Source organism: Micropterus salmoides, unplaced genomic scaffold, assembly GCF_014851395.1.
Source record: "Micropterus salmoides isolate LMB-PRFRI ecotype aquatic unplaced genomic scaffold, ASM1485139v1 Ms_hic_scaffold_3, whole genome shotgun sequence".
Classification (NCBI taxonomy): domain Eukaryota; kingdom Metazoa; phylum Chordata; class Actinopteri; order Centrarchiformes; family Centrarchidae; genus Micropterus; species Micropterus salmoides.
In genome coordinates, this window is record NW_024042261.1 from 2240455 (window position 1) to 2254007 (window position 13553).

Genomic DNA, 13553 nt, shown 5'->3' on the forward strand with positions numbered 1-13553 from the left:
ACAACAACAAGCCCAAAGACACCTGTGGTAACATCAAGTCCTTCTGTTGGTACTACAACTACTAAAGTACCACCGACAACAACTAAAGAAACCACAGTACAACCTGTTGAAACAACCACATCAGAAGCAACAACAGTAAAGGTTGAGACAACAAAACCAACCACAGAAGTCACCACTGGCCCAGTGACAGTTTCAACCACAGCTGTTATTGAAACTACAACCTTAGTGCCAGGTCTCACAACAACAAGCCCAGAAACAACTGTGGTAACGTCAAGACCTTCTGTTGGTACCACAACTACTAAAGTACCATCAACAACAACTAAAGGAACCACAGTACAACCTGTTGAAACAACCACATCAGAAGCAACAACAGTAAAGGTTGAGACAACAAAACCAACCAAAGAAGTCACCACTGGCCCAGTAACAGTTTCAACCACAGCTGTTATTGAAACTACAACCTTAGTGCCAAGTCTCACAACAACAAGCCCAGAAACACCTGTGGTAACATCAGCACCCTCTGTTGGTACTACATCTACTAAAGTACCATCAACAACAACTAAGGGAACCACAGTACAACCTGTTGAAACAATCACATCAGAAGCAACAACAGTAAAGGTTGAGACAACAAAACCAACCAAAGAAGTCACCACCGGCCCAGTAACAGTTTCAACCACAGCTGTTATTGAAACTACAACCTTGGTGCCAAGTCTCACAACAACAAGCCCAGAAACAACTGTGGTAACATCAAGACCTTCTGTTGGTACCACAACTACTAAAGTACCATCAACAACAACTAAGGGAACCACAGTACAACCTGTTGAAACAACCACATCAGAAGCAACAACAGTAAAGGTTGAGACAACAAAACCAACCAAAGAAGTCACCACCGGCCCAGTAACAGTTTCAACCACAGCTGTTATTGAAACTACAACCTTAGTGCCAAGTCTCACAACAACAAGCCCAGAAACACCTGTGGTAACATCAAGACCTTCTGTTGGTACCACAACTACTAAAGTACCATCAACAACAACTAAGGGAACCACAGTACAACCTGTTGAAACAACCACATCAGAAGCAACAACAGTAAAGGTTGAAACAACAAAACCAACCAAAGAAGTCACCACTGGCCCAGTGACAGTTTCAACCACAGCTGTGATTGAAACTACAACCTTAGTGCCAAGTCTCACAACAACAAGCCCAGAAACAACTGTGGTAACATCAAGACCTTCGGTTGGTACCACAACTACTAAAGTACCATCAACAACAACTAAAGGAACCACAGTACAACCTGTTGAAACAACCACATCAGAAGTAACAACAGTAAAGGTTGAGACAACAAAACCAACCAAAGAAGTCACCACTGGCCCAGTGACAGTTTCAACCACAGCTGTTATCGAAACTACAACCTTGGTGCCAAGTAGCACAGCAACAAGCCCAGAGACACCTGTGGTAACATCAGCACCCTCTGTTGGTACTACAACTACTAAAGTACCATCAACAACAACTAAGGGAACCACAGTACAACCTGTTGAAACAACCACATCAGAAGTAACAACAGTAAAGGTTGAGACAACAAAACCAACCAAAGTAGTCACCAGTGGCCCAGTGACAGTTTCAACCACAGCTGTTATTGAAACTACAACCTTGGTGCCAAGTCTCACAACAACAAGCCCAGAAACAACTGTGGTAACATCAAGACCTTCTGTTGGTACCACAACTACTAAAGTACCATCAACAACAACTAAGGGAACCACAGTACAACCTGTTGAAACAACCACATCAGAAGCAACAACAGTAAAGGTTGAAACAACAACCTCAGGGGCAGGTTTCACAACAAGGCCAGAAACAACAGTTATTGTCACAGGAAAGCCACAAATAACCACTGTATTTACAAAACCTTCTGTTTTGAACACTACAACATCTATTTTGGCTTCAACTGTAACCACAGCAACAACAGTTAAAGGAACAACTTCTATTCGTCCCATAACACAGACACTTCCAGGCCCCACAACTGTTTACTCAACAGGTACAACTACTATCAGACCATCAAGAACCACAGTTGTTTCCACACTACCACTTTTTACCACAACTTCAACATGTCTCTGCATTGTCAATGGAACTTCTCATCGTCCTGGTAGGTGATTCTTCATTGTCCATTTTCACAGTTATGTTGTTTCTTTTGTGATGTGGTCTCATTACAGAAGAGGCTCGGATCCCACTATCGGTCTAAAATTAACTAATTCCATTGTACATTCTTAGCCTCAAGCCTAATCCCCATTTTTCCTTTTCCAGAATTGTATTTGTAGGTATTCTATTTGTAGTTATAGAGTGAAATTGTGTTTTGTAACTCCCTTCTTCTACATAGCAGACAATATACATTTGTCAACCAATTAAAACGCATGATTGAGTGGGACGGCTGTGGCTCAGAAGGCAGAGCGGGTTGCCAGTTAATTGGAAGGTTGGCAGATCAATCCCCAGCTCCTCCAGGCTGCGTGTTGAAGTGTCCTTGGGCAAGATACTGAACCCCAAATTGCCCCTGATGGCTGTTCTGCCTGTGTGTCAATGTTAGTTTCTGTTTGAGCACTTACAGAGCATTTACATTGAATAGTAATCCTTTCATCCATAATTTGTATAATTCAGTTCAAAAGCACATTTACATCATTTATTGTTTCCCCTTGCATGCAAAACAAAGTAGGGGATCTTTGTACAAATATTGACAGCCTTTCTTTTCATTAATAATCACAAATTTAATTATTTTATTAATACCTAACATAACCAACATTTAACATAACCTACACATTTGCGAAACATTTTCAAATAGACACATAACACACCCGCATTAAATGATTATCCATGAAAGAACTTTACACTTTCCAATATAATACACAAAATTGTGAGTTACTAGGGATAGCGTGAGGAACAAATCAGGAATGACCTGACAATGAAAGGTAGGTTAGGCAATTGATTTCAGATACATCTTTTATTGTATATGTATAAATTCTCTGGCCTACTTGCCTAGTGTTGTGTTTTGGTGGAGTGGCTTTGGGGGAGGCCTAAAAATCTACCTGTCCCTAAGTAGTTTCTCCAACGTCACCTACCCTAGCTTTAAGTTGTTTAGCAAATTTGATTTTCATGTCTTCACTGAAGGTCTTACATCAAATATTTCTGAAAACATGTATATATCTCGTCAAAATTTAATCAATAATTTTTTATGCAGTTGTGACCCTAGATCATACAAATAATTTTATGAATCCATGCAGCCATATGGACTTAAAGGCACAAAATGTATAATTTCAAAGTTGACGTATTGACATTTCTTTGATAACTTTATATTAGCAAAGTCCGTAGATGATCCTGCCAAAGTTTCGGGATGACTGGCCAAATGATTTCTGATGAGTTGTTAAAATAGGACTTTTTAGAGCTGAAGACCAATAGAGCAAAGATGCATTTAGAAATTAAAATAATTAAAGGATCTTGACTCTAAGCCAAGCCTTTTTGGAGATAATTACAAAAATGTAAAATTGATTGTTACAGCACCACCAACCAACCTGCCAATTTTGGTGTTATGGTTTTTGCCGCATGAACACTTTTAGCTGAGAAAAATAAGAAAGAATAGGTTCCAGCAGTGAGGTTTCTGCTTGGACCCCTAAGTTGAGACAATACATTCAGTCAGTCAGGACGGGAAAAAAGGGAATGGCCAGGGGTGTGTTTTGATAGATTGACGTATCGAAATTTTGGTTTGGTCCCATTTCCCGAGGTGTGAAGTCATTCTTCCAACTTTGGTTTGACTTTTTCATGTACTCTTAAGTTGGAATGTGGAATCAACATGGATACTACAAACTCTCTCTCTTCTCTTCTTACTTCTAATAAACCAGCCAACTATTACTACTATTAATACTTCTTTGCTTGTTTGTATTCAACATAGTAACAAAACATGCTCTGTAGAGCAGTTTGTCCGTTTGTGCTACTGTAGAAACATGGCGGCACAACATAGCTTCAACATAGCATAGCTGTGTTTATGTAAGGTATTTATACACCACTGAAAACATAGTTATGTATGTGTATAGTTATGTATATTGTCATGTCAATAGATCCTCCTAAATATTAGGCTACACATTGGACATTTAAATTACCTTCTTCATCTTTTAGAGAAATCATTGGTTTGCTGTGTGACCCAAATGTTTGTTAATACATGAGGGGCTCAAACCAGGGGTTGTAAATTACCTTGACTTGTCTGCTCACATCCACTTACATACACAGATGAAACCAAACTCATTCACATACTATACAGGAAGCCACATGCACATACAAGTTTATGAATATAAATAATGAGTTCATACAACCACTGAATCTTTTGTGGTATATGTATCTGACACACATACAAAGTTATTATTGCATGTGATTTCAGACCCTCTTAGCAACTTTATTTCTAAAAAGCCACTAGTGACAAGTTATTCAGACCATCAGTACACAAATCTATTTTATGGTAGGCTAATTTATTCCGCTGCATGCTGCTCAGAGTAATCTACTGTACTGGCAGCATAGGGCCTAGCTGCAGCAGACTTTGCAGTGTTGAGAAGATCGTTACATTCACATGCCATTCACTAGCGTACCGACTCATGTACAACACCCTAACGGACACACACACAATTCAAAATCTTTACACACTCCAAAACCAGACTTCATTTTTTGAGGTATGTAAATTACTTTTATATGTGTATGTGGGAGAAACATTTTCAATTGTGCATATGAGCACACTTTATCTAGTATGTGTTTAAAGCTTTTCAATAGTTTTCATTAGAGCTTTTCAGTTGTGTATGTAAAAGCATTTCACTTGTAGGTGTGTGTAATTTTCAATATAGTACGTGAATGGGGTTGGTTTCATGTGTGTATATGAGAGGAAAAGTTCATGGTCTTTGCATGGTAATTCTGACAGCCCCCAGAGGTTGGCACACAAATTTATGTATCAGTATAATAACTTTGTGCACTAAACTTTATCTCTGCTCTGATATTTACAGGGGACTTGGTGTACAATGTCACAGATGGCTTAGGGTGGTGTTACCGTGCATATTGCAATGCATCTTGTAAAGTTGAGACACAATCCAGTCCATGTCCCACAACAACGACACCCAGCTCAACTGCACCTTCTACCACAGCAGTGTTCAGCACCACTACAAAGGCCACAATCTCAAGCTCAGTACCTCCCACCACATCTGTTCCTACCTCTACTTCCACTCCATCAACACCTTCATCTACAACTTCCCTTGACTGCAATAATGTGAATCCACCAAGACAGGTGTGTTTTTATTTGTGATTATGTTTCCACTGCATAATACCAGCTCAACCCACCTTTTTTTTGTTTTCCATTGTGGAAAAGTTGTACCTACCTGTACCTGCTTCCAGGTACTTTTTTTCGTATCACCTCAGTTGAGGTTCCAAGGGAGCTGAGGCGATACTAAAATTTGACGTGAAAACAGGCAGATTACTGATTGGTCAGAGAGAATCGTCACTATTCACTGCATCATCATTGCGCGCCCAGACAGAGGCCAGCAGCAGAAAGTTTTATATTTTACAGTTTTGTATGTAATTTCATCACTAAATCCACTTATGAGAAATCAGCTGTGTAGATTTGGAATATTGAGAGTTTTACGAGAAGTGATGGCGGAACAAAAATGTGCTTGAATATTTTCGGACTTGAGGAGCTCTGCAAGTGGCTGCCGGGGATGCCTGTGTGAACCTGCGGGAGGAGCTGGTGTGCCGGCCAGCCGCCCGCTCACAGAGCCCTCTGGTCCCACAGTCACAGAGACCGCTGCAGCAACAACGGCAGAGGAAAACACAGCTGGAAGGTTTTCATACCGCTTATCTGTCTTTACATTCTGAGGAATGTTGAAACGTTTTAACTTAAATCAAGAGACAGCTGTTTGTAGGTCGCTGGTGTGTGTGTCGCAATGAACATTACGTCGCAGCAGTTGTGTGTGGCGTTGCTATGACGACCAGCTACATTGAGGGGTACTATCTCTGGATACTATCTGCAATGGAAAACGGAGCACGGCCAAGTCGAGTCGAGGCAGAAATTAGCAGTGCATCTCGAAAAATCCATTAAATTCCTCTTTATTGTTTTACACATTCATGATTTCCTTCATGACTTATTACCTCTTGATCCCCGTCCAGAATGGAGAGTCCTGGAAGGATAGCAATTGCACCACAGCTACCTGTACCAATGGCAAGGTCACAGTGATGCCTACTCCCTGTCCCACAGTACAACAACCCATCTGTGCCAATGGACGCAAAGTTGTCCAGATCTATGATGATAATGGATGCTGCTTCCACTATGAATGTGAATGTAAGTCAATACATTTTACCACTTTTGAATTTTATATATGGTGAAGAATCTTGGATCGGGGTGCAACAACACAATCCTTCTGCAAATGATTGATAATTAGAAAAAGAAACCAAAAGCACTGTGGTTTTTACTTTTTTTGCAGCCACAGTCTGCGTGTATTCAGCGTCACATTAACTATAACTAAGGCAGCAGCTCATTACGCAGTCAGCTCTTGGACTCATCCTGGGGCAGCCCTCTAGATGCATTCTGTGAGTGAAGGATCACTCGATGATATTTCTAGAGATCTCCAAACTCAAAAAATAACGTAGTGATCTTGATAACAAAACATTCACTTTGGCTGCCGTTCAACCCTACCTGAAAAAAAGTTAGGCTATTTCTCATTAAATGATTATATTGTATTAGCCTATATAGGCCTATATTTATTCTACATGAGGAGCCACCATACACATGTTCATGGGATTTTACATTAGACTGATTGATTCAAATTCAAAGTTTGATGAACACAAACCAAAACTGTGACATTTAATTTGAACCTAATTGCTTATATTTTTGTTTTTAATAATCATATTTAGCCTATCAAGCCTAGGAGGAGAGAGACCTGCACTTAGCAAAGACTTTCCATTTATAGCAGTTTGTTATTGTTACTGCATTTGGATCCACATCTGCATTAAAATCATGTGAATGACATCTAAATGTGGTTACCTTTACACAATGTGTTAATGATTAAATAGCTGATTAAATCATTAATGCATATAAGAATTATATCTTCAACCATATCATGACAATAAGATACTTCTGACAGAGTAGAAAAGTGGATGGGACTTTCTGGCACTGTGCTGTATTGGTTTGAAACATATTTCCACAATAAGGACTACAGCCAGTAAGGACAGTCCCACAAATTTGCTGAGTTAGTGTACTTAACACATCAATTAGCATTTCAATTCAAATTCAATTTAAACAACTTTAGGGAATTCAGTTTGCCAGTCATATCACACAAGACAAAAACAACAACTACAATGAATCAAGCAGTCAGAAACCCTGTCAATGTCATATAAGCATTTGGGCACCAGATCAAAGCATACACAGGTCGCAATACATGGACCAAGCAGGGACCATAATTCAAGAGGATAAATAAATAAATAGATAATAAACTAAGTAAATAAATACAGAGGTTTACAATGCCTGGCATGTGTCTAGTTGCCGCTGTCAGCACTATTTTAGAGCCTGGTAGAAGGAATAAAAGAATATGCATATCTGTTTTCTTGGGGGGGCAAGGTAGCGCCATCCTGAGGGCATCAAACAGAATTCCTGACTGAGAACCTGGTCAGAATGACTCAGGACCTGCCTAGCCTTCTGGAGCACCCATTTTTTTCCAGAGGGAGCTCAGGTCTGTCAGCAGATTTTTACAATGCTGCTGAGGCTGTGCTTGTCCTTCACAGACAATCCATAAAACCAGGAGATAAAAGAAAATCTTAAAAGACTTTTAATAAACAAATGATTAAAGTTACATAAAGATACTCTGGGAAACATAGAAAGAATTTAGCTTCCGCATCAAGTGGATTCTTTGTTGTCCCATCAGTGTCTGTAAGTTCATTAATAGCATCACAAGCATCATAAAACAATGCCAGTCTGTACACTCAAAGCATGCCTGAGAGAGGAGATGCTGGCCTCTGACCAGATTTTCACTGTCCTGTCCTCGTTCTTGTCCCTCGCTTCTTTGTGCCAGAAGCCCCTACAACTGAACACTGAAAAAGAAAAAAACTTAATCATTCTTTGGGCCCCAAATAAGACACATAAATCTACAAATCAAGCATGAGATCTTGGTGGAGTTATGGACTTGGGCTTATTTTTAATGATTTATTTGCTTACTTTTGTTATGTCTATGCCCCTGTGAAGCATTTTGATTTCCAAATCCGGTTCTTACTTTTAATTTCCATACTTGATTGTTGTTACCCTGCAGGTGTGTGCAGTGTCTGGGGAGGATTCCACTACATGACATTTGATGGGAAATCATACAGTTTCAACGATAACTGCTCTTCCTACCTGGTCAAAGAGATTATTACTAAATATAACTTGACCATTATAATAAATAATAGTTACTGTGATCCTTCAGAAAGCACATTCTGTCCCCAGGCTCTCATTGTTATATATGAATCCTACAACGTAGTTTTGACTCAGTTGAAGACTTCAGGAGAAGCAACTAATGTGGTAAGCAATGATTCAAAGTGTCATTTGTTGTTTCAGTGTTAGTATTTCAGTTCATGCATTATTTGAGAGTACTGACTCAATCTGGAGTTGGAAACGCTAGTGTGCTTGGTTCCCAGTTTTCACTAATCCGTTTTGTCTCATTGTCCTATTGTCCTACAGGTGTATGTGAATGGGAAACGAATCTATCCTGCCTACAGCAATTCTGTCCTGCGTCTCACTAGCACGGATATGGTGATCACACTGGAGATACCGGAGATCAATGCCAACATAACATATAGGGGCTCCTCCTTCAGCATTGACCTTCCTTATTCTCTCTTTGGTGGGAACACTGAGGGACAGTGTGGTGAGTTACCCAAACACTAAACCCCTGATCTAGCTAGCTAACTGTAACCTACAACCTGGCAGTTTTATTTACTGTATATACAATATTGTGAAAATGTTAATTTTTTCCGTTATTGAAAACTTTCATATATTGTAGACATACAGTGAAATATTTCAGGCCTTTCATTTTTGTTCCAAATTTCATTTGGAAATCTTGGTCCCAAAGTCTGGAGGACGAGTGGAGAGGCACAGAATCCAAGTTGCTTGAAGGCCAGTATGATGTTTCCACAGTCAGTGATGATTTGGCCATCCGCTGGTGTTGGTCCACTGTGTTTTCTCAAGTCCAGAGTCAATGCAGCGTCCACCAGGAGATTTTAGAGCACTTCATGCTTCATCTGCTGACAACCTTTATGGAGATGCTGATTTCCTTTTCCAGCAGGGATTGACACCTGCCCACTGGGCCAAAACCACTAGGAACTGGTTTGCTGACCATAGTATTACTGTTATTGATTGGCCAGCCAGCTCACCTGACCTGAACCTCATAGAGAATCTGTGTGGTACTGGCAAGAGTAAAACACCAGACCAACAATCCAGACAAGCTGAAGGCCGCTATCAAAGCAATCTAGCCTTCCATAACACCTCAGCGGTGCATAAATGAACCTTTTTCTAGAAGTTTTCAACCTTTAAGAAGGTCTAGATCTCTGTAGTATACATTCTTTATTCTCATATTCTAATCTTTTGAGATATGGATGTTTGATTTCCGTGAGCTGCAAGCCGTAATCATCAAGATTAAAACAAAAAAAATTGACTTTATATGTAATGAATCTATAAATATATGAAAGTTTCTGTTCACTTTTTCACTTAAATTACAGGACAAAAATATTGACTTTTATATTCCAATTTTTTTAGATGCACCTGTATACGTTGTTTTTTTTACATTGTGGTTAGTCAAATTAGTGTGTTTATTAGTGTGTTTACACCTGAAAAGCAGACTAGTTGTGTGTGATGTATGACAGGTCATGAAATTTTAAATCTGAGACATGTTAAATGCCAAAAATTCTCTTAAATCGCTCCTACTACTACTTCAAATGGTAGGGCTGCTTCTTGGGTGATGCTCAATGCTCTGGCTTCATCCTGCTCCCTCTCCTTTTCCAGGGACCTGTGACAACTTCCAGACCAATGACTGCCGTTCTCCAAACGGCCAGGTGGAGAGCTGTTCAGACTCTGCAAGCCAGTGGCATGTCCCAGGTACACCCTGTGTCAGCCCCACAACTACTACACCACCTTCAACCACTTCAAAACCACCATACTCAACAACACAGCCTATTTGCAAACCTGCCATCTGTGATCTCCTGACCAGCAGGTGAGGGGAACCCCAAAAAAGAAAAACCTCTGTATTCTCTTAGGCTTGCATATTATTAAGTCAGAAGACACCATGGAACTGAATCACACAACTAAAACATATTGCAGGTCTATTTTATTACTTTCTATTACATCTTAGATGGTGTTTATGTATTTCTGGTCACTCTGTGTATGCAAAGTCTTCTGATCACTTGTCCTGCTGTCCTGGCTCCCCTCTAGTGTATTTGCGCCGTGTCACGCAGTGATATCCCCGGGACCATTTGTGTCGTCCTGTGCGTCTGACAATTGCAACGGTGGCAATAACACCTGTTCCAGCCTGGAGGCCTATGCCACTGAGTGTTCAAATGCAGGAGTCTGTGTTGACTGGAGGAATGCTACTGATGGGCAGTGTGGTAAGTTAGATATAATGGATATAGAGTACTACAGTTGTTGCTTGGATTTCTGAAAAACATGTACGTATCTCTGTCTTACAGAGCACAAGTGTCCAAGCAACCAAGTGTACATGGCCTGTGGCCCCACTGTGGAGCCTACATGCAATGACAGGTAATATCAGCAGTCTGGTGTTTTTTGAGGTAGCTTAACATTTACACACCTACCTGATTTATATACTCACATTTCTGCTGTCACTGAAGCATTGAATTAAACAGGGAGCGGAAGGTGTTTTGTTTCTTAAGAAAGATGTCTCAAAAACCAGTGAATGGATTTCGGGGTCGAACTGGTTTTGATATAAATGATATGTAATTTAATGAGACAGAGAATCGATTATAGTCATGCAGATATAAACTGAAAGTCATCATTAGCGAAGGTTTCCACTCTTAGAGCCTTTTGTGCAACAATTCCTCAAAACATTTAACCTATGTAATCACCCATAATTCTCTTTCTGACATCAGATACAACCAGATGTTCCAGATGGATAGCAAGTCATCCACTAAGGAGGGTTGCTTCTGTCCTCATGGCACCATCCTATTCAACACAGTCCATGACGTGTGTGTTACCTCCTGTGGTAAGAGGAGATCTATTGAAAACTTGGTTAGACTGGGTCATGGAATATTTTTCATAAACTGTTGTCACACCTACAAATCTCGCTTCTGTGTCAATTTCAGATTGTGTTGGATCGGATGGAAAACCCAAACAGGTGAGGACTCACATGCCTGACACATCCATTCACGACCACTAGCAGTGAAGTGAAGCATGCCCTGTGTCTGAACTGGTTCCTGTGTTTCTCTCTTAACCAGCCTGGTGACACATGGACAAGTGACTGCAACACCTGTGTGTGTGACGAAGATTCCATGAGCATCCAGTGTCAGCCTGTTCAGTGCCCATCAGTTCAGAGCCCCACATGCAGCGAGCCCGGCCAGCAGCTGGTCAACAAGACAGACGGCTGCTGCACAACACAGTCTTGTGGTCAGTTATAGTGTCAGAACAACACGCAGTAAAATTTGATCAGCCCACAGGCTTCATTTTCATGGGATTGGTGTAGCATATAATATAGCCCATCTCCACCTGATATTAGCATGTGATCTGAAACTCTTATCTGGATCAAGACAAACGCAGGTTGATGCAGCTGTCAATTCATACAGAGCACACCGCAATCTGAATGCAAGAAACCTGCCGGACTACATCTGGATCTTCTGCATCTTAAGGTGGACATGTATGAATGAATCTACACTAAGCTAAGTGTACTGAATCAGCGTCATACAGTAGCTTTTTGGACTGAGGCTATCCTCACTGGTGAGTGAAAGTTCCTTAGGCAGTTTAGGCGTAATATACAGTAGGATACAGTTGCGGAGCTATTAACCTTATCAACAGTGCCCTGGTTTGGATTGAACTGGGTGCCACCAAACTGAATACTCTAAACAGGAAGCAATTGCTCGCTGATGGACATACTGAAGTGCATTTAAGCTGTGATGTGATGTGATGCTTAGCTCAGAAAAACATGATTGAGTCAGTAACCAATCTAAACTACAAAACTACAAATCTTTATACGGAACAAAACAATCAGCATGGGCAGCATTTGTAATTTCTGCCACTTGTGCATGTCCCAAATATCTGCAGCTGCCTGTGAAAAAAAGCTAAGGAAAGATGTTTCCCTTCACCTGCCTACCTAATTTGCATATTGAAATCCAATCACAATGTGGGCAGAACAGAGATGATGGGAACTTTCATCAATACGAGAAGTCATTGCAAAGGCCCATGTTCAGGTGTCTTCATCCAGAGGATACTGAGTTGCAGATCACATGTTAAGACCAGGTGGACAGTGGGTCTTACTTGACCGTTACATTGATCTCACTGACTTTCTAAGTGAGAACTATGTTACCTTTATATTTATTGATTTAACTGTGGGACCAAACCAGTGTTGTTTTCAAATGATATACATGGATACTTTACAAACAAGCATGTTTTAAACCATACTTTTCCTGCCTTCGTGAAGCCAGTGGTTTCAGTTATTTTCTGTATTGTAAAAGAAGCTTTAGGGCTTCCATCACACTGAACATCAGTGTTACCTTGCTGAGCATTCTTTTCAGCCATACCTGCCCTGCCTCACAAGAGTAATTTTAACAAGAATTCAAGCAGACATATAATAAGCGAGTATGTGATGAGCTATAAGGCTCCAAAGGACAATGTTCACAGGTAAGTAATGAATAGAAACCAGCAGCTGTCTGGAGAGAACAAAGACCAAAACAATATGCTTTGTCAAATGTCACCATTAATATTGGAAAAAAGGTTGGAGAAGTCAACTTGTGTCTAGGAGGTCACTGGTTCAATCCGAGCAGCAACCTCCAGGGCTGAAACATGATTCAGGCCCAGGAGAAAGACCTTTAAACTCAAGTGCTTCACAGGAGCTGCTCACTAACCAGCAAAGCAGACTTTCAGCAAACTCTCCTTTCACCTAAATCATCTAAACATGTAAAACTACCGTTATGGTTCTTTAATTTATTGTTATCAAAGACAAATCGAGGCAGATCTCCACATTCACACACTGATAATCATCCCCAACAGAATGCAATGTAAACCTGTGTCCCGCTTCCATCCCCTGCCCGCTGGGTTTCCTACTCAACATCACCAACAGCACCTGCTGCCAATCCTTTGAGTGTGGTAAGTGACTCTAGTCTATCAACATAGCATTACCTATCGATGTCTAATATAAAATGCTGTACTGTATGTGCTCATGAAACATGACCCAGTGAGCTATCATTTGTTTGTTTTTTGACAGGGACAGTGCACAGCTGCACCAGAGTTAGCTATACGATCATTTATATCTATAGTCACTGTGCCGGAAACAAAAAATGAAAATTAACACTGTAGTATAAAAAAACAA

At 40.4% G+C, this 13553-nt stretch overlaps 1 pseudogene; it reads left to right on the plus strand.

The window, feature by feature from the left end:
- The window catches only part of LOC119883210, a 51677-nt pseudogene that overhangs the window by 33089 nt on the left and 5035 nt on the right, over positions 1 to 13553 (plus strand).